Source organism: Notolabrus celidotus, chromosome 20 (genome assembly GCF_009762535.1).
Source record: "Notolabrus celidotus isolate fNotCel1 chromosome 20, fNotCel1.pri, whole genome shotgun sequence".
In the NCBI taxonomy this organism is placed as follows: domain Eukaryota; kingdom Metazoa; phylum Chordata; class Actinopteri; order Labriformes; family Labridae; genus Notolabrus; species Notolabrus celidotus.
This window is the reverse complement of record NC_048291.1, coordinates 6,537,574-6,557,168: the sequence shown is the minus strand read 5'-3', so window position 1 is coordinate 6,557,168 and position 19,595 is coordinate 6,537,574. Positions and strand designations below refer to the sequence as shown.

The 19,595-nt window shown below is 36.7% G+C and overlaps 1 long non-coding RNA gene across 1 annotated transcript; it reads left to right on the top strand.

The window, feature by feature from the left end:
- Positions 1 to 150: 150 nt before the first annotated feature.
- LOC117831860 lies at positions 151 to 11,663 on the top strand. Its single transcript, XR_004635096.1, has 5 exons — positions 151 to 351; positions 1,201 to 1,373; positions 3,741 to 3,817; positions 11,398 to 11,450; positions 11,541 to 11,663. It is a non-coding gene; the product is annotated as an uncharacterized LOC117831860 (long non-coding RNA).
- Positions 11,664 to 19,595: the final 7,932 nt, after the last annotated feature.

Here is a 19,595-nt window from a genome sequence, read left to right as displayed (position 1 = left end):
CTGCTAAATAATATTTGTTTGTTGTTTTATCAATAGAACCTGAAAATTAGATACTTATGTCGGAAAGAAATGATTAGGAAAATGTAAATAATTCCCGTTTAATTAACATTTTAGTTTTCAAAGCTCAATGTGCTGTTTTTAGTAAGAAATTGTGTTTTTGTGTTTTCTTATGAGATAATAACGCTCAGTGGGAGGGGCTTAAGATTTAAAAAGAGGGGCCTAATTTGGGTCTGTAAAGTCAGGCGTCGGAGTTGTACGATCTGGAGGGCGATATTCTTTTATAAACTGTCTTTTCACAAAGTGTATCCTAGAGCTGTGACTGGTTTTGCGTTTCTTTTGACAATTACCTCTGTGAGTTTTGAATGCAGACTTTTAGAAGTAGCTAGCAGACAGGCTTATGTGTGGGGTTAAGCTAGGCTATATTCCTCAGGGGGGGAGTCAAAGAGATAGATTTGAGAATGGGAGTGAGGGTGAAGGTTCCCAAGACATGAGGTTGATAATGAAGGTGTTTTTAAGTTTATTGTCAAGTTGAAGGATAAAAGTGACTTAAAAGGCCTTAAAACCTCTCAAGGTGTCAGAAGATAAAATGGGAAGTGTCAAAAATGGAAATGTAAAAATGTTCCTGGGTGGAAATATTCTTGTGTAAGTCTGATGCTCTAGGAGGGTGAATGCAATGGAAGTTCGCCATCAGTTAAATAGACCCATTGATTGCCTTTATACCTGGTCAAGCTCAAAAATGCTAAGGGAATTAGTCATAGGTCCTTAGATGACAGAGAGTGCTATATTGAAGAATCTTTAAGCAGCTGAGATTGAAGCTTTGCACAGGTTCAAGGATTCAGGATACAGTGCCAACAAAGAGTGAGTCTGGGATACATTAGATTTCCACTGTGGGGAATGAAAGCTTGTTGTGGAATTGTTGTATAAGAATGAACACACTGGAGGATTGCTAGGTTTACTTTGGGTGTCTGCTCATGTGATCATGTGGGAGGATGAATAGAGGTGTCGTCATTATTTTTCAATACAAAATAGTGGAAAGAGTAAGCAGTGCTATGTGGGCAAAGAGGGGGGATACTAAGACTTGGACGCTTGGGTGCTTTATCATTTACTTGACTACAGATAATGACATTGGGACAATATTAAATCCGTCCGAGAACCAGTCACAGACCGTGAAAGCAGCCCTGGACTTTATTTTATCAACAGGATTACTTCTTGGAAAATTGGGAGTACCTTAAAGTGATACCAAGATTAGCCTGTCTAGTCTGCTGGGAATATGAAAGAAGAAGAAGAAGAAGAAGAAGAAGAAGAAGAAGAAGAAGAAGAAGAAGAAGATGATGATGATCTGTAAAGTCAGAGTACACCTAGTCGCGCAGAAGGTAAGAAGTGTTAGTGTTGTGAGTTTTTTCATATTAACTCTGTTGATGTAAAGCTTATGTATCTGTTCATGTTCAATCTGCTCCCAATATCACATGTTTGATATCAGTCCTGGGCTGGGTTAATCTAAAATACATGCAACATTCAGTTACAGCATAGCGCTGCCTTTTGACAACAAGAAATGACATTTACGCCAGTTAAACTTTAACTCTGTATCTCTTGGTTGAACATTTTTGGACTAAAATATATTCTCAAATATACGATAATACTTTCTTTTAAAGTCTGAGTTACTGTTGTCGACTGTGTCCAATTTGGCGTTATATCTTAACATAACACCCCAACAACTCCCCCTGCTCACTCAGTATGATGCCCAATAACTAGTCAACGTCTCACATGTGTAACTTACTCTGCTACTTAATTTTTACACATGTACATATCATAAAATCACACTGTTTTTGTTATAAGTCAATCACTTTCAGTTTGTAACTATCATTTCTTGGTTAGGGAGGACTCTTCTTCAGGTCAGGGTCTTTTTCACCCTTTAGGGATTTATAACCACCTGCTCACTATACATTATCATGCTTATCACCCAGCTACCAACCAAATAAATCAACGAGCTGACAATTCATATTGGTTTAAATATGACTTTATTTATCAATTAAAAATGACACTTTTATCCAGTTCAACAAAAATAGTTCCTCATTCCACTGTTGGTGGCACTTTGATTGCAGATGTATATTTTCATCAACTGACCTGCAGCCTGAATAATCATCAAACTTCACTTTTTCATTCACGTGCAGTCAAACTTTTGCGAGCTTACGTTGGTATTTTCGTTTAACCTCCATCTCCTCTTTGGACAGAAAGGGAAGCCACACAGGATGCTCAGTGGCGTCTCCTGTGTTTGTGCACTCACCCTATGGGAGAAAACTCTCATGGTGCAGTTTGTTCTAAAGACCACTAGATGGAGAAAAAGAGCTAAACATGCAACTCTTTAATTGGTTCTTTTTTTCTCCCTTCAGTGAGCATGAATTCAAATCAATTGAACTCAAAATTTAACAGGTTATGCTCTGCTTTGTTTTAATGTGCAGCCTGCAGCTTCTGGTGAATACTGACAGAAAGATCTGGGATTTCATCAAGCCGTGGAATTGACAGAAAGATGGATGCAGGGATTACATTTGAATACTTTAAGTTAAAATCCTACAGCTTCTAAGACTTTTTCTTCTTTTGTTGCACTTGACTTCTTCCATCTCTGTTGTTCAGTCAGAATCCACAGATCTTGTCATTTTTTTATTGGTTGATAATGTGCAGGAGTGACAAACACAGAGGTGTTTTTGTAGTGTTGTATATAGAATGTTTGTCTAACATGACATAATTTTATACTAACAACATTGAAAGTACAGCACGATACAGTTTGAAAAAGTGCTTTACTGGGAGTAAAACTACATTGCAGCAACAATAAGGTGTGAAGACATCTGTAAGCACGGACATCTAGAGTTGCAGCGTCGCTTGCAACCCTGAATTAGTGAAGCTGCTTCAGTTGTGGAGTTTGTGCGGGTCTTTTTGCACACTTCTCTGTTTACAGTTAGATTTTTGTCTTTTTAATTGTACTCTTTATGTGTTAAAAGTAATCATGGAGGCAGCTAAAACTGTGCAGCGTCCAAATTACTACACAATTTACAGGGAAAATAAAATGTATGGTATTGAATTTCATCAGAAAAGAAGGAATGATGGGTAAAGACATGAAAAAATGACCAAAAACCAAAGTATTAGATTGAATTAATATATAATTCTGGTGTATCTTCAAGCTCAAGAAACAAACATTTCAACCCATAAATATTAGATTTAACAGCAGTTTGTTGTGTTGTTAGTGGTGATCCTAATATTTCAGGATTTTAAGCATTTTATTCATTCGTAAAAGCTGTTCTTCACTCATAATGAAAAGCTCATGTGACTTAATTTCTCAATCATGTTATATTTCTTTATCTTCCAGAAATTATTTCTAATCTTAAGGGAGTTTTTTTTTTATCTCCTTTGTGTGTGTTCTGGGGGTATGACTTATGTTTCAGGGTCATAATTGGGCTTGATTTGGATCCACATGTTCCTACTTTTTGTTTTAACCACATATGCTTTTACCTTCTTCTTCAACTATAAGTCCAAACGTCTTTCTTGTTGTACCCACACTTCAGGATTTATCATTTCCAAACATGTTGTAATTCAGATTTCTAAAAACAGCATGAAATTCTTCAGCCAATGGAGAATTGGGCAATTTTCTCATATGGAACAAACCCTGTTTGACCCTTTTCTCTGAGGTATTTGGCACAAACTTCACAGTTTGATCATTTCATGTTCTAATTTTTTTCTTCTTCCAGGAATCAAAACCACGATGTCCCAAGGATTCAAAGGAGGAACGAGCAACCAGATACAACTCAAACTACACCGTGCAGAGGTAGGTAACGGGAGAGTGATAGTTAAACTGTAGTCACAGTGATGCGCAAGACTTCTATTCCTGGACTGTACACTCTGCAAGACCGCTAGACATTCGTGCAGACCTTGCCGTGCATTTTGTGTTTTGCTCTGCGGTTAAATTCAGTCAAATAAAACTGCTTCATATGAAAAAGATAATTTTCATGTTTGACTGAAAATTACCTCAGCTGTATGAAATGAGCACTGATCTCAGTAAGGAATCAAAGAGGGGATTCAATATAAAGTTTCACTTAAAATATCTTGCAGTTTGTGTATCATCTTTTGTGTGCATGTGATAAAAATGCATGCACAAATGAGCATTCAAATTAATGTTTGAGGAGAGTAAAAAAGTTCACACATGCACACAATATTTCTGCAGCTACAGAACTTTTTGCACATAAACTTGAATTGGACTCTCTAAGGGTCAGACTCACACACTAACCGTCCGCCCGGACCTCACAAGTGAAGTGCTGTAATAGTGTACTGCCCTGCGCCTTTGCTTCTAAAATACGGGCATGGTGTTTCTATATTTATACTCTGTATTTAGTATTCCTGCAAAGAAGAAAACATCTTCTTGTGCAACAATTGAAAATAGAAGAAAACATGAATAACTGAGGGAGGCTCTTTCTTTGATCTGTAGTTTGTCTGTCGTGTGTTGAGGTCAAGCTTTACATTTCCAAAGGACAAAATATCGAACTCAGGGACAGACATTTAGAAATAGCTTGAATAATTCCTCATGGTAATTGATAATTATCTTTGTACTTCAGATAGATAAGACCAAACAAAGAGGGGAAAAGTTATTTTGTATACTTGTGAGCTATTATTGTGCATTTTTATTGAGTTAAATTGAATAAGACTTCAAATTTGTGGTGAGGAATTGTAACTATGCCTGAATTGGTTTTGGTTTTATGTAAGTGACTTAGGTTGGGGTTTGAGAGGGATTTTTAACTCTTGTGTGAAACACTGTCCTGCTCACATCTCTTGAAACAATAAGAGGGATTTCATGTTCATATTCAAAAGCTTTCATTTTAAAATTTGAGTTTTTTTCTACTTCTGGGAGAACTAAAACAAATCAACAGTAAAATAAGAGACAACAAGCACGGACATCAGCTTGTTCAACACGCTTCTTATTTAACTGAATTAGCAGCTACATGTTTATGAAGAAAGTCAGACAGGACCTACACAAACACACACACACACACTCACACACACACACACACACACACAATGTTGGCATGGTGATAAGAAGCAGATGTGTGTGGGATCAGCTGACCTCTGAGTCACTTCCTGCTCTGACCGCCATGTTGTTGCTCCCGTAAAACTGTTAAAGGACGAGAAGATTTCCACCTGGGTGGTTCATTAACACCTGTGTGTGTGTGTGTGTGTGTGTGTGTGTGTGTGTGTGTGTGTGTGTGTGTGTGTGTGTGTGTGTGTGTGTGTGTGTGTGTGTGTGTGTGTGTGTGTGTGTGTGTGTGAGGCAGCAGGGTCTGTTGGACTTGAACTTGAGACACTGTGATTTATTCACACAGATAGCAGCATTAGAGCTGCATAATTACCACAACAGTCTGTGTTCATGGATTTCTTGACTTCATTCACAGTATATGTACAAAATCCAAGTATATGTAGAATAAAAAAGAAAAGTTGACCGCTTTAAAAAGAGAAGGGGAATAAAGATTAAAGAGTTGGTTAAGTTTAGATGATTTTGTGATCAGAAGTTGGAGCCACATTCCACAATTAACAACACGTATAAAGACAATAGGAGTTTGGATTATTCAATTGCACAGTTAAAATGAAATTAACGATAAAAAATGATGTGCAAAAACAGTGAAACATAATAATGATAATTGATAAGACTTATATAGCACTTTCTTGCTACTCAAAGACGCTTTACATGAAGTGCAAAAAATGAAAACAACATACAAGAAAACAGAAGTGGGGTGGGAGTAGAGGTCAAGCATTGTAGGCTTTTTTGAACAAGTATAGGTTTTGAATAGGTTGTTAAATAAATTAAAGAGAGTTAGGGAAGCGATGGCAAAGACTCTTTTTCCCAAGGTGCAGTGCTTGGGCACGAGCTATTTTGTGTAAAGGAACCCTGCACACTATGTTTTTATGATTTTATATGAATGATGTACAACAAAACACAACAGATTTATACTCTACCAGTCAAAAGTTTGGACACACCTTCTCATTTTTATTTATTTTAATGATTTTTGACATTGTAGATTAATACTGAAGACATCGAAACTATGAAATAATCTGGATTTGCCACAATATGGATTCAAACAGTAGTCTAATAGAGCTATCCATTGTGTGCTAACCCTACCTCTGAACAACACAACTGATGGTCTCAAACACATTAAGAAGGCAAGTCATTCTACAAATTAACTCTTGACAAGGCTCATGTTAATTAGAAACTACTCCAGGAGACCACTTCATGAAGCAGACTAAGAGAATACCAAGAGTGTGCAAAGCTGTCATGAAGGAAAAAAGGGGATACTTCACAGAATCTAAAATATAAAACATATTCTGCTTTGTTTAACACTTTTTTGTTAATTTAACAATCCCATATATGTTCTTTCATAGTTTTGATGTCTTCAGTATTAATCTACAGTGTTTCAGATAATTAAAATAAATACAAACCCTTGCATGAGAAGGTGTTTCCAAACTTTTGACTGGTAGTGTACATCTAGAGAAAATTGAGGATATAAATGTACGCCTATAGACTGCCTTTGGTCCTTACACTGTGACATCCTCAAGCTATGGTGGCTCTGTTTGGTGCCCCAAAACTTTCGTGTGAGGTCCGAGCTGTTTTAATTTCAAGATGAGAATCAGAGAGGTGAAGAGCCGAGAGTGGGGCTGAGACGTTGTGTTTGTACTGCTCGTCAGTGGTAACTCAGATAAGGGGGAGTGGAGGGGGTCTAGTGATCATATACAGACCTACGTTCTGGAACTTCTATTTAATAACTACACAGATAAACAGCTTGTATCACTGACAGCATGTAGCGATGCAGTGTATATGTATCCGTATACAACATATTTGTTTTAATACAGAGTACAGGTGTTTGTGTGTTTCTTAGAGGAGACAAGCAGGTGTAAAGCTGTCTGTCAGTTTTTAATGCTCCCTTACTGCATAAACAATCTGATCTGTATCTCACTGCCGAACCTGATAAAATAACCCAGACCTCATTTATAACTATGGTATTGTATAAAGATTTGGCTGTATTGTGATGCGATTCCTGGCACCTGATTTACATTAAAAGACGTGTCTTGATCTTAAAAAAATCAGAGATGCAGATCAAGTTTACAGCACAGCTTGGAGATAAGAATTGGAAAAAAGTTTATATTATATATAAATATTTAAAGGGTTTTTTCTTCACTCATGTTTTCAGATACAGCTCGTGCAGTGTTCTGCTGCTCTGTTCATTCATGCCTCTGTCTCTGTTTCTCTTTCTCTTCTTGCTTTTTTCTCTCTTCTTGCCTACATGTCCCTCATTTACTCATGTGAAAGATGAAAGTATGATACTTAACCTTGCTGTGGCATCACAAGAGTACACGCTTCACAACGGCATAGCACTCAGAGTAGGTTGAGTTTTGTTCGTTTCTTCTAGACTTGAACAGTCTGAGATTTCTCCAGTCTTGGCTGGCTCTAACTTGTCCCGGGCAGAGCATAATAACCGTGTGGTTTTATAAATGAGAAAAGAGATGCGAGCGGATAAAGAGTTGACCAGAAGGGATCTCTTCAATCTTGCAGTAGGTTTACATTTTACATTTCTTCTGGGCTTCATTTAAAATGTTTAAAGCTTCAGCCAGCTTTCACTGAACTTCCTGCCAACGCTAACGAAGCTTTGACCAGGCTTCAATTTGAGGCATGTCTCTATCTTCCTTACTCTCCCCTCCACTCAACAAATCAAAGAAAATACTGTGCTTGTTTTCTTGTCTTTAGATTTTACTTTTCTGTTATGCTTTTTTTTTTCCTTCTTCGACTTCCTGTGCTGTGCGGTAAGGAGACATGTGTTCCTGCACAGCTGTTTCCTATCACTGTTTTTATGTCTTAAATTAACCACATAAACAAGGGTAATCAGAGCTTACTTGGTGCTAATGAGCGGCTCACTTGTTTCATGATTGACCTGAAAATGTCCCACATGAGAGGATGTAAATGAGGGAGAAAATCAGCCAAACAGCAACATGCCTCCACCTCTGTGGTAAACACACTACACACACTCTTTTATAAGGTTAACACTGCTGTATGCGGCTGTTAATTACACACATGACTGTACGGTGATGTGCGCTACATTCGCTCGTTTAACAGCTTCATGCGGTCTGACATGAATGCTGGATTTGTTTGAGGAGGATGAGTCTATTTTCTGTTTGCTGCTGCATGTTGGTCTGCTGCTCATTATAGACTGGAGTGTGTGTGACTTTATGAGTGAAGGAGGGAGTGTGTGTGTCCAGGACTTAGTGTAAATTCAACTTCTAATACATCTCTGTCCAGTGGTTGAAAAATGTAGTGCTTAACCTACTGTAGTTTCCTTGTATGGCAAAATGTTACATCTGCAGAAGAACAGCTTCCTGAAATTCAGAGGTTGTAGATTCTTCCAGTATACATACAGTACATGGTGCCATCTTATATGACACTTTGAGGTGAAATATTGTGGTGTTTTTTCCGATTTATTTGGCTCTGTTTGACGATAAAAGCTGAAAAGAGATACTATATGTGGGGATGAGAAAGAAGGTTTGACATGTGACAAAAGGCAGGGTTGGAATCGAACCAGGGCCGCCGCGTTGGAGACTCTGTACATGTGGGGCCAGCTTCAAAGGCGTTAAATGCTGTTGTATTTGTGAAATGTATTTGCAGTAACTCTAAATTCACCACTACAATGTCTTTTAAAAAAAACATGCAATGTGCATTTTCATGAAGAATCGATGCTAATAAACCTTATGGGACATTTAGAAAAAATAATCTTTATATATTTAAAGCAAGTTGATGAAATCTAAAAGAAAGAAACACACAAACAAAACACAACATGTCAGAGTTTTAAAATAGAACTTGAATATGAAGTAAAACTGCAAATAAGAAAAACAAAAAGCAATAAAATAAAAGTTTTTAAACACATAAACATCAAGCAGAGGCTCATTTTAAGAACTTCGATTATACAAATCTGTAAACATAGTTCCAGTGCTGTGCAGAAATGTTATAAAGATATCGGTTACCGTGCCATCCGTGACTTCTGGCCTCAGCACCTGATGAAATCTGTCTCCCCCTCTCTCAAAGCTGCATGTCATTCATTCCTGTTTTTACACTGTCCTGCAAAAAGGTCTCCGCATTGAAGGATGAGAGGAGACGATCCAAAACTGTCACTAACACGGTGCCGTCTGAGCATCAGAGCTCATAAAGGCGAGCTGTAGAAGGTTGAGCTTGTTTAAAAGAAGTTTCCATCATTGAAATCCCGCAGCAGGTCTTGTGAATGGAAAATAAGAAAATGAGCTTGATCCATCACAAGACCTTTTTCTGATATTCTACTCCTCCTTTCAGTTTGATTATAAGGTTAACTCTGAACCAGCTCAGGCACAGTAAAGGTTTTCCTTTTTAATACTTGTCTTTGGGTGTTTTTATATTGTCTGTTCTGCCAGTACTTTTATTTTTACACTACACTTTTACATTTAACAAAGATTAGAAATTTTTTTTTTTTTATATAAATCCCAAGCAATATTTTGTGTTTTTGTTTTTAAAGGTTTTAATCTTGGCTTTTTGTTCGTCCAGCAGTTAAATAATTCTTCAACCTTCTCCAACCAGTGCATCATAATCCAAGTTTTAGTTTCAAAACTCTTGTATTTTTTTCTTGGAGAGCTGCCCGAGTCAGTCTGTTTTTTTGTAACATTTTCCAAAATATGTTAAGCTTTCTGAATTAAAGATGACATTTTAATGTAGTTGTAGGGAGTTTGCAACACATTAACTTGTCTGTAAATGTCAAATTAAGAAAGTGAGGAAAGTTTTAATGTGAATTAAAAACATTAAATCTATCCTTGTAGAGTTTTGTGTAGTACACATTGGGCTGACCTATTTAAAGAACTATTTAAAAAAAATAATATCATTCATTTAGTTACTTTCTTATGAAATTGTTGTCCAAAATTTGTCCTCACATGAGTTCATTGTTTATCTTTTTAACATGTCCATTGATAATAATGCATAGATCAGACTCATAGTCTGGTTATTTTACATATATACAAAGACTTTTCTCTGTACTATTGGTGCAAGGTAATTTGTTCCTATACACTGAGTATCACACAATGCTGTGTTTTAACATTTCAGTCATGATATTGCGAAAAACACATTTTGGAATGTCTTTGTTTAATTTTCCTATAAAACTCTAAAACGCTATACTTTTAAATTGTCCAATCTTTAATTTTCATTCCTTTAAATTCTTAGTTTTTTTTCTCTTTCCATCCTTTATCCACAATATCCAAATTTATTATCATAACTTTTTTTTTCTAAAGGGATGTTGGGTAATCGTTTTATTTCATTTAACACAATCCCCATCTTTGTTAGGGCGAGCTTTAAAGCCACATCCTCACATGACTCAGTGCCTGCTGTAAATATCTGGTCCTCCTTGGTGTGCTGCACAATCGCTCCTTTATTGTCGTCTGAGGAACATCTCTCTGAAAGTTAATTCAGTTTCCCCTTGAAGTAGGTAATACATCATTGTTATATCTTTATTATATCTTTTCACAATATATCTGAATGTGTAGACCACCATCAAAGGTTTTAGACTCCTGCTTAAATCTGATCAAAAATGCACCAAAAATAAAGTTCACACTGATGAACAAGAGCTTTCATACTTGCATGTTTTATCTAATGGAAGTATTGCAACAAAATATGTAGCATTTTAAAACCTCTTGTCTTTCTTGACAGCTCAATAAAAAATATTTAGTGTGAAAATTTACTTCATTTAATACTGGTTAAAGCTTAAAAGGGGTTATTTTATCATGCCCCATGCTCTGACATTATTCAATTGACTGCTATGGACACACCTACTCACCAAACATATTTTATTAAACAACTTAATGTTAAATTCCAGTTTGATACATTTAAATTAATCAACTTTTGTTCAGGTGAGCTTACATTCTATGCATGAACATATAAAGAACAAAAAATACATTCAATTAAATTCAATAAAAAGTTAAATATTACTTTGATTATTATTTTTTAACATTTCATGTACTGTGTGAATAGCACATGCAATGTTAAAAAATATAATTAAAGAAATATGTTCAAACAATGCACACAAATGTGTCCTTTATGAAAGAAAATCAGTAGTTAGTGGTGAAATGTGACATGTTTAACATGTTCAAGGTCAAATGCAGCAGCCCTTTTTCTTCAATTCAAATAAATATTGGTAACATGTTTCATGTTTATTTCTAAAAATGTATGAATAGTAGGCAAAAACATTAGGTTTTCTAAAACTAACTTTGTTGGTTAAGTTGAAATAGTCTCTGAGTAGCTGAGAGACATGTAAAGAGTGTTACAACCGTCCCCAGTCTCCCTTACATGCTCTTTTTTCACAGCAGACTTTTTGGAGATCATGCAGTTCTTGCCTACAATTTTTAACATTATGCAGGTAATTATTTCATAGTTAATATCTTGAAATGATCTGTCATTTAGTTTGATATATTGTATTTATCTGATAAGGTATTTTGTTTACCAACAGAGCTTGTTGCTGTGTGTCTGATTAGAATTAGCTTTATGATGAAGAAATCTCCTGATGGTGAATCTACTGTACAAGCTTTTTGCTTTTCAACTGGATACTTTCTGCAGTTTTTTATGGCTTCAAATAAAAAAACAAATGTACAAATACAAACTAATATTGAGTGCATTTTACTATCTTGTATTTCCTCTGTTTCTGCGTCTTGTCTGGCCCAGCAGCAGGATGTGAGCCCTGCAGATTATCACTGTGTCAGTGAGGCCGTTTATCACACGATCACTACTGACAGAGGTTTTATGTTTCAGTGTGTTGACACACACACAGCTACAGCTCTCATTACTCCAATAAATACCTACTGTGGCTTTTTCTGTTGGCATCTGAAACAGTATATACTCAGAGAAAGTGGCTCATCCCCTTACTGAAAGGCAAACATTCAATTTAAACGAAACGTTCAAAGCTTACGTTCTGATAGAAATGGACCATTTCTCTTCCTGTAGTGTGAGGCGGACTGGAGTCTGCCTAGCACTGCATTTATTACACCGCATGATGTCATATCCTCCCACCAATCAAGTCACACACACACACACACACACACACACACACACACACACACACACACACACACACACACACACACACACACACACACACACACACACACACACACAGCTTTGTTGGAGGCCTGTCCGGCTGTGTGGTGTGTTTACAGTTATTTCCCTTTCTTCCTGAGTTGTTAAAAAGCACACACACACACACACACACACACACACACACACACACACACACACACACACACACACACACACACACACACACAAATGAGTGGATTTTATTTCACACCAGACCTCAGGGAAAGTCAGTTCAGTCCAGGAACAAAATTTTGTGTTCTTAATATCATTCACTGAAGGAGGTGAAAAACTGTTTTTACATAGATATATGGATGATAAATTCGCGATTGGATTTATTCACATTTTTAACACGTCACATTTTCCTTTGTTAATGATTTAGTCCACATTGATCTTTGGCACTACTTTCTGGGCCATGAACACAAACGAAGAAGTCTTCAAACCTGCAAACCTGCTTTTATTTCACGTACGCCTCTTACATTCATTGAAATGTGTCTGTGTTAAAACAGGATTCTTTAGCCTAGTGTCCATTTCCCCGCCCTTTTGGCCCCCCCAGGCCATTCCAGGCCATTCCAGACCAGACAGAGGCCAGACTACTAACTGTTTACAAGCTGTCTGTCTGTCTCAAGTTCAACTGCAAAGAGTCCAACCTGGGAAACAAAAAGACGGTCCGCAATGCAGACATAGGGGGAGGAGGAGGAGGAGGGGTGGAGAGGTGGAGAGGGAAGGTGGTAAAACCGGCAAGGAAAGAGTGTGTGTGTGTGTGTGTGTGTGTATGTGTGTGTGTGTGTGTGTGTGTGTGTGTGTGTGTGTGTGTGTGTGTGTGTGTGTGTGTCAGGAAGGGGGGTCTGCTGGACATGAACTTGAGACAGAAAAACGAGCCTCTGTCCTGCATTCCTGGTCTGAAGCATAAAGTATTCTCCAGGGAGTTGTGTGTGTGTGTGTGTGTGTGTGTGTGTGTGTGTGTGTGTGTGTGTGTGTGTGTGTGTGTGTGTGTGTGTGTGTGTGTGTCAGGGGGTGGGTCCTCTCTCTCTCTCTCTCTCTCTCTCTCTCTCTCTCTCTCTCTCTCTCTCTCTCTCTCTCTCTCTCTCTCTCTCTCTCTCTGTCTCACTGTCCCATAAACCATCGTAGAATAGAATAGGACAGAACTGGATAAAACAGAGCAGTATACGGGGTAAAATATCAATTGTTTATCTTGTAATGTTCCTGTAATATTTGGTGAGCTGGACGATGCATGGGTAGACCGCCTGCACATACGTAACTATTACACTAACAGAGAGGAGACAAGCTTTCTGCTTCAGTTTCTAAGACTTAATACCATCCAAGGATCGGACTCAGTCAATGTCAATCATCACCCCGGAATATAGAATGCTATATTTAAAATGTTACCATCTATTGTAACCTCCCATTCACTGACTGCATAAAAAAATCAATCCTTACCTCTGTCATCTCCCTTTTTAAAGCCTTGATTCAGCATTTCCATGGCCTAGGTGTTGGGTTTTCTGGAGACGGAAGCAACCATATTTGGACAAGTGGGCGGGGCTACACATGAGTGATAGCTAGCAAATCCTTGGTAATAAAGCTATACAGTATTTGCCGTGCTATTTAGGTGATAAAATGTATAGTTATGTGAAATAGAGTCTCAACAGGGTCAGACAAGAACCCAACGTGGAGCAAAGTGACTGTCAATGTTATCCTGCTTACCCAGATACCAACCAAAAATAAAAACAAGTTGATACTATGGATTAAAAGACGATTTAATAGAAATTATTTATTATTTAAGAAAATTTTCCATGGCAACAGTATTATTGTCAGCCTACTTGCAGGTCAAATTAACTGTTTCATTCATACTAAAGTGTTAGCATGAGCCTACTGTAATAAATCACATTGAACTTAACATTTCTATTCATGGTAAATAAATCCAGCAGCACCTGTATAAGATCCTCTTCCAAGTAACTTTTCTGTTAACATTTTCTTCTCAAACGGTCCCATAACTCTGCCAAAGCTAATACCGTGTCGTTGTTTGTGGTTGCTTTGCGTCTGTTTCTTCAGTTTGGTTGACCTCTCTGTCACTCATCTCCATGTTTCAACACCCCTCACTGTTTCTTGCTGTCTCTCATCTTCTTTTCTCTTCTGGCAACTGGACAGCCAGTAACCACCAATCTTAAGTTTTTTTTCTTTAACTAAATTTAGAGCAATATTCAATACTAAGCTGTTGTTTACAGAGGCTACGTTTTTGCCACATTGTCAACAGGACAGAGTCAAATCCTTAACTTCACAATTGTGCTGGACTCCTTTCCACAGATTGATTTTGTTGTCCCTGGCATTGATCTTGCTGTTAACTGTTTTTTTTTATAACCGACCAATCAGAATGAAGTATTTACAACCAGCTGATTAGTAAGAAAGCAGGCCTGGTAATTTCTAGTTTTGACATACTGTTGAAATACTACTCGAGCATCATTCAGTAAAATAAAACTACCTCAGATGTCTTGGATGGACTTCTTGAAGTAGCTGAGGTGACACATAGCAGACAGCTAGCAGCTCTCACCTGTCACTCAAAGAGGCCACGCCCCCAATTTTGCATAACTTTAATCCTTCGCATATGGTAAATTTATTAAATTCAACCAGTTCATCTGTCATGAATAAAGAAAAGAGCTATAGAGATAAATATCTGTTTTGGTACCAGGCTGTAAAAATGGACACTTTAACATTGAGCTCTATGGGAATTGACTCAACTTCAGAGAACCCTCAAATGGGCACTACAGGAACTGCGATTTCAGGCACTTTCATATTGTTTTTTTCTTTTATTGTTTCTTTGCATAACAAGCAAATAAGCAAGAAGACCGTGAAATAAGTTACACCCAACAAATGACAGACAGCAACAACAAGGCTAACAGAATCTACTCTTGGAGGTAGCTGCTAGCATGTCAACAATGTTGTGATGAGTGATGTAAGATAAATTTGGAACTTTAGTGTTTTTCAGTAAATTACAAAAGTTAATGTCAATGTTAAGTCACTTCCAAGTTGACTTCATTTCTCACCCCGAGATGTCAATGAGATGTGTCGGCTAGTGATGTTCGATACCACCGATTTCCTTTCCGATCCGATACTGAGTAAAATTCAGGCTGGTACCGGCCATACCGATCCGATACCGATACTTTGTGCAAATACACTTTATGTGTCTGTTAAATCTAAAAAAAGGAGTGTATTTCTGAGTTATTTATTTATTTATTTTAAACTTGTAAGTATATCAAGGCAGTGGCCTCATTTACAATATAGCCAAGCCAATACAACAACAGATAAACCAAACAGAGGACACAATCATACAAAATATGTGAAAATGGTGTTTTAAACAAAAAAAATAAAAAATAAGTAAAACAATAAAACCTTAACAATAAATTATTAAGAACTAGAACTAGTTCCCACAAACTGCGTATCATTTAGACAAGGTCTCAATGGTTTAGTTACTTTCCATTGAGTTCATGTTAATGATATACATTGCCTCAAATGACTGAAGTATCAAAAGTATCGATATTTTGATTTGAGAATTGATTTTAGAGCATAAAGATCTGGTATCGGAAGTATCGATATTTCAGTATCTATCCACACATCCCTAGTGTCTGCAGAGCTGGAGGATTCAGTTTCAGGACCACAACTCTGGGATCACGTCTCTAGGACCCTTGTTTTGTTGTGACAGTAATGGCTTATGGTTGGACAATGAATTTGGTTACGTTCTCCTTTAAAAATGTGGTCTTCTGTGATCCAATGCACCAGGTGGTGCCATTGCAAACAATGACACTCATAGAAATGTAGTCCTGGAAATGTCCTGAATCTGCAGCCTCGGGCTCTGCAAACACATGCTCCAGATGTGGCTGCAGTGAAATCATGAAATAGAAATCAGATTTTTACTACCTTGGACACAAAATTTCCGTCAGTTACATTGTTGTTTGTAATGAGATACCTACAAAGTTTTTGATTACTGCGTGTGTGGATTGAAAAAAAGTCAATCTTAACTGTTTTATGATCTTTCAGCTCCTTTACCCTTGGACATAAAGCAGTGTTAAAAGGGGCAGGACTTGATTGTTTCTCCTATGATTATTTTCATCACTAACTTATTAGAGCCTTAGAGCTTTGCACATTACAAATGTCTCAGTGAGTGTAAATATGTTAAAAACATCTCAACACGGGTTTATAAGGATTTTACTCAAACTGTTTTAGCCATTTTCATACCAGCAGTCACATCAACTGGAGTCTTTATTGGATCTCCTCCCAGGATGGCTGAAATCCATCTGATGGGGTATGTAATGTGCTGACATCAGCCAATCACTGCTCTGCTGTAAAAAATACACTCCATGTATGTATTCATCTGTGGGAAATATTGCTATGGGCATAATTTTGAGGAATGTCACTTTTCTTCATACCAGCCTTTGACTTCTTGATGTTTATATAAAAATGCATCAAATAATGTACATAAAACATGCTTTGAACACCACAATGCATATTTTATTCATCAGATAACATAATTCATAATCTGTAATACTTTAACAAGTACTTTTTTTTTTTACTTTGACCACTCTGTTTTGAAACTTTGAGCACAAATAACCTGACATTCCTGCATATTAAGGGCTCATCAGTACATCAGTTTTCTTGTAAATTAGTATTTCACTGTGCAGATTTGATGCTCTGACTAAACTGTGCTAAGTTACACCCCTCTTGAATAGTTTTAGTGTAGGTCTGAAATAGTTTTAATAAGCGCTACATAAGACCTGACCCTCCGTCTCTCCTCTCTGAGCGTGCAGCTGTCTGCAGGCAGGAATGTAAAGTGCTCCGAGTCTATTCACTCTGGTTTTACAGCCACAGCAGGTCAGACTGCGCCGCACCGCCACCAACACCTCGCTCCATTCATCTGAAACACAAACCATGAAAGGTCTTAATAAGTGATAAAGAGCTATAATTGTTATCTACACATGTATTTTCTGTATTATGTTTCCCCTCTTAGAGCCATATGAGTGTTTGTGTCATGGATTATCAGGCAGTAATGCTGTTGACCTTTGACCTTCTTTTGAGTGACTCTTTAGTTTTGGTGGTGCATCACTGCAGCTGCCTGCTACACAAAGTCTTCATCTGAGTATCACTTCACTAACTTAAGGCATTTTCTTCCTATAATAATTATGTTTTAAATTAACCGTCAATATTACTGTCATTTTTAAAATCCCTCACGTCCATTCTAGCACCTACAGAGCCTTTTTATTTCAACTAAAACTATGTTTCCTCCTGCTTTCATAAATGTCCTTGTAGTGTTAAGCTTTACAAGTTTAAACACTCTAATTGTTTTAAAATAGAATGATATTGTAGTTTAATAATATTCAAAGAATTTAAAGCTAGAGATGAAAAATAATTACTTAAATTGTTTGATTTAAGGAGAAATCACTTGTGAAAAATTCCCTGCATGTTTAAAGTCTAAAACTTGCACCTCACCAAAAATACAGCAGCAACATGACTTCAACTGTTTAACTCATTACTCATGTTGGAACTTATGTCATTAAGCATTTTATCTTGTATAAACTATTGGATACCTCAATGTTGTGGCTACATAAACAGCATGGTGTTATCAGCCAACAAGAATAGATCACATGAGTAGTTTATTCTCTCACAATGTGTAAGATCTTGAAAGTTGTGGATTTTTTTGTTCTGGCATAGAGTGATTGGTGCATTATTTGAACAACTGGATAATAATAATAATAAAATAAATAAGATAATATATATAATTAATAAAAATTTGTGAACTAACAGGCGTCCCAACAGAGCCTACACTCTGTGTTGGTAATAATAATACATTTTAATTTATTTAATTTATAAATTCTGTTTCTCATTGACTGTTTCTTTTTTATACAAAACATTTAATTTATAATAATAATAATAATATTGATGATGATAATAATAATAATAATAATAATAATAATAATATTGATAATAATAATAATAATAATAATAATAATAATATTGATAATAATAATAATAATAATAATAGTAATAATAATATTGATAATAATAATAATAATAATAATAATAATAATAATAATAATAATAATAAGAATAATAACGTTTATTTATACAGTACTTATCAAAACAGACCTTACAAAGTACTTTACATCATAAAAAACAACAACAATACGAATAGCAATGAACAAAGCAAGACATGTGGAATCTAAGAGGAACAACTTAAAGCTACAGCTAAGTAAAAGAATAAAAGATAACCTACTAAAAACATTTAAAAACAGTAAAACAATTTTAAAAAATCAGTAAAACAATTTTAAAAAATCAGTTAAACAGATGAAAACAGTAAAGCAGATAAAAAACAAGGAGAGAATAAAAGAGAACCATTAATAAAGTGAATTTAAAATACAAATCGCATCATGGCTTTATTTCACTTCAGTTCCTATTCCGCATAGTTCTTCTTGTCACTTTTGGTTTTAACATATTTTTTTCTATGATTTACCTCCTCTGAAAAGTTGAATGTGTATCAAACAGCCATTTTTTTTTCTGTCTGTCTTCCTTTTATTATTGCTCGCTCAGATGCATCAAGTGTGTCTGAGTGGTTCAGCAGTAAGTAAGGAGTTAGGTGACACAGTAACTGCATCTTTGCCACTAAGGTTTAATATCACAGTACTTGTGAACAGAACTGCTGCATATATTGAAGTGGTTATTTTGTCCAAAGTGACCTATATTAGAAACTGATCTTCCTTGATACTCCACATTTCACTGCCACACCATTATGATCTGACTGATGTGAGTAATACAGAATATAAAGCTGAGTTGATCTTACAGCTGCTGTTTCATTCAGAAACATGTCTGACTGATGGCTCGATGTGTGTGACAGAGTGAAGGGGGACCACACGAGTGGCACGACGGTGCGGTCTGAAGGCCTCCTCCTTCTCCTCCTCCTCCTCCTCCTCTCTCTGGTATTTGGACTAAAGGGGAGACAGAGCTTTATGAGCTTCAGGGCTTCCGTCCGTATTGTTGGTTTTAAAGGAGGACAGAGACGGAGCAGTAAAGAGAGTCAACAGGCCAGCAGAGCACACCGCCGTTTGTCAAGTTCAATGTTAATGTTTAACGGTCCGACACACACACTCTCTCTGTCTCTCTCTCTCTGTCTCTCTCTCTCTCTCTCTCACACACACACACACACACACACACTCACTCACTCACTCACACCCACATGGAGGAAATGTAATAGATTTCACTGAACGAAAACCAGCTTCTCCTTTTCACTCTGAATCTGATCAAATTATCTTTCCACAGATAGAAATCATAAACCATACTCTTCATACATGCAGCTATCATTTTCATTTTTCTGTGGTAGGTTGTTCATGTTTCCTGCTTTGTCTTTGATGACTATTTCATTGTACTGTAGCGTCTGTTAAACCTGTCAAAT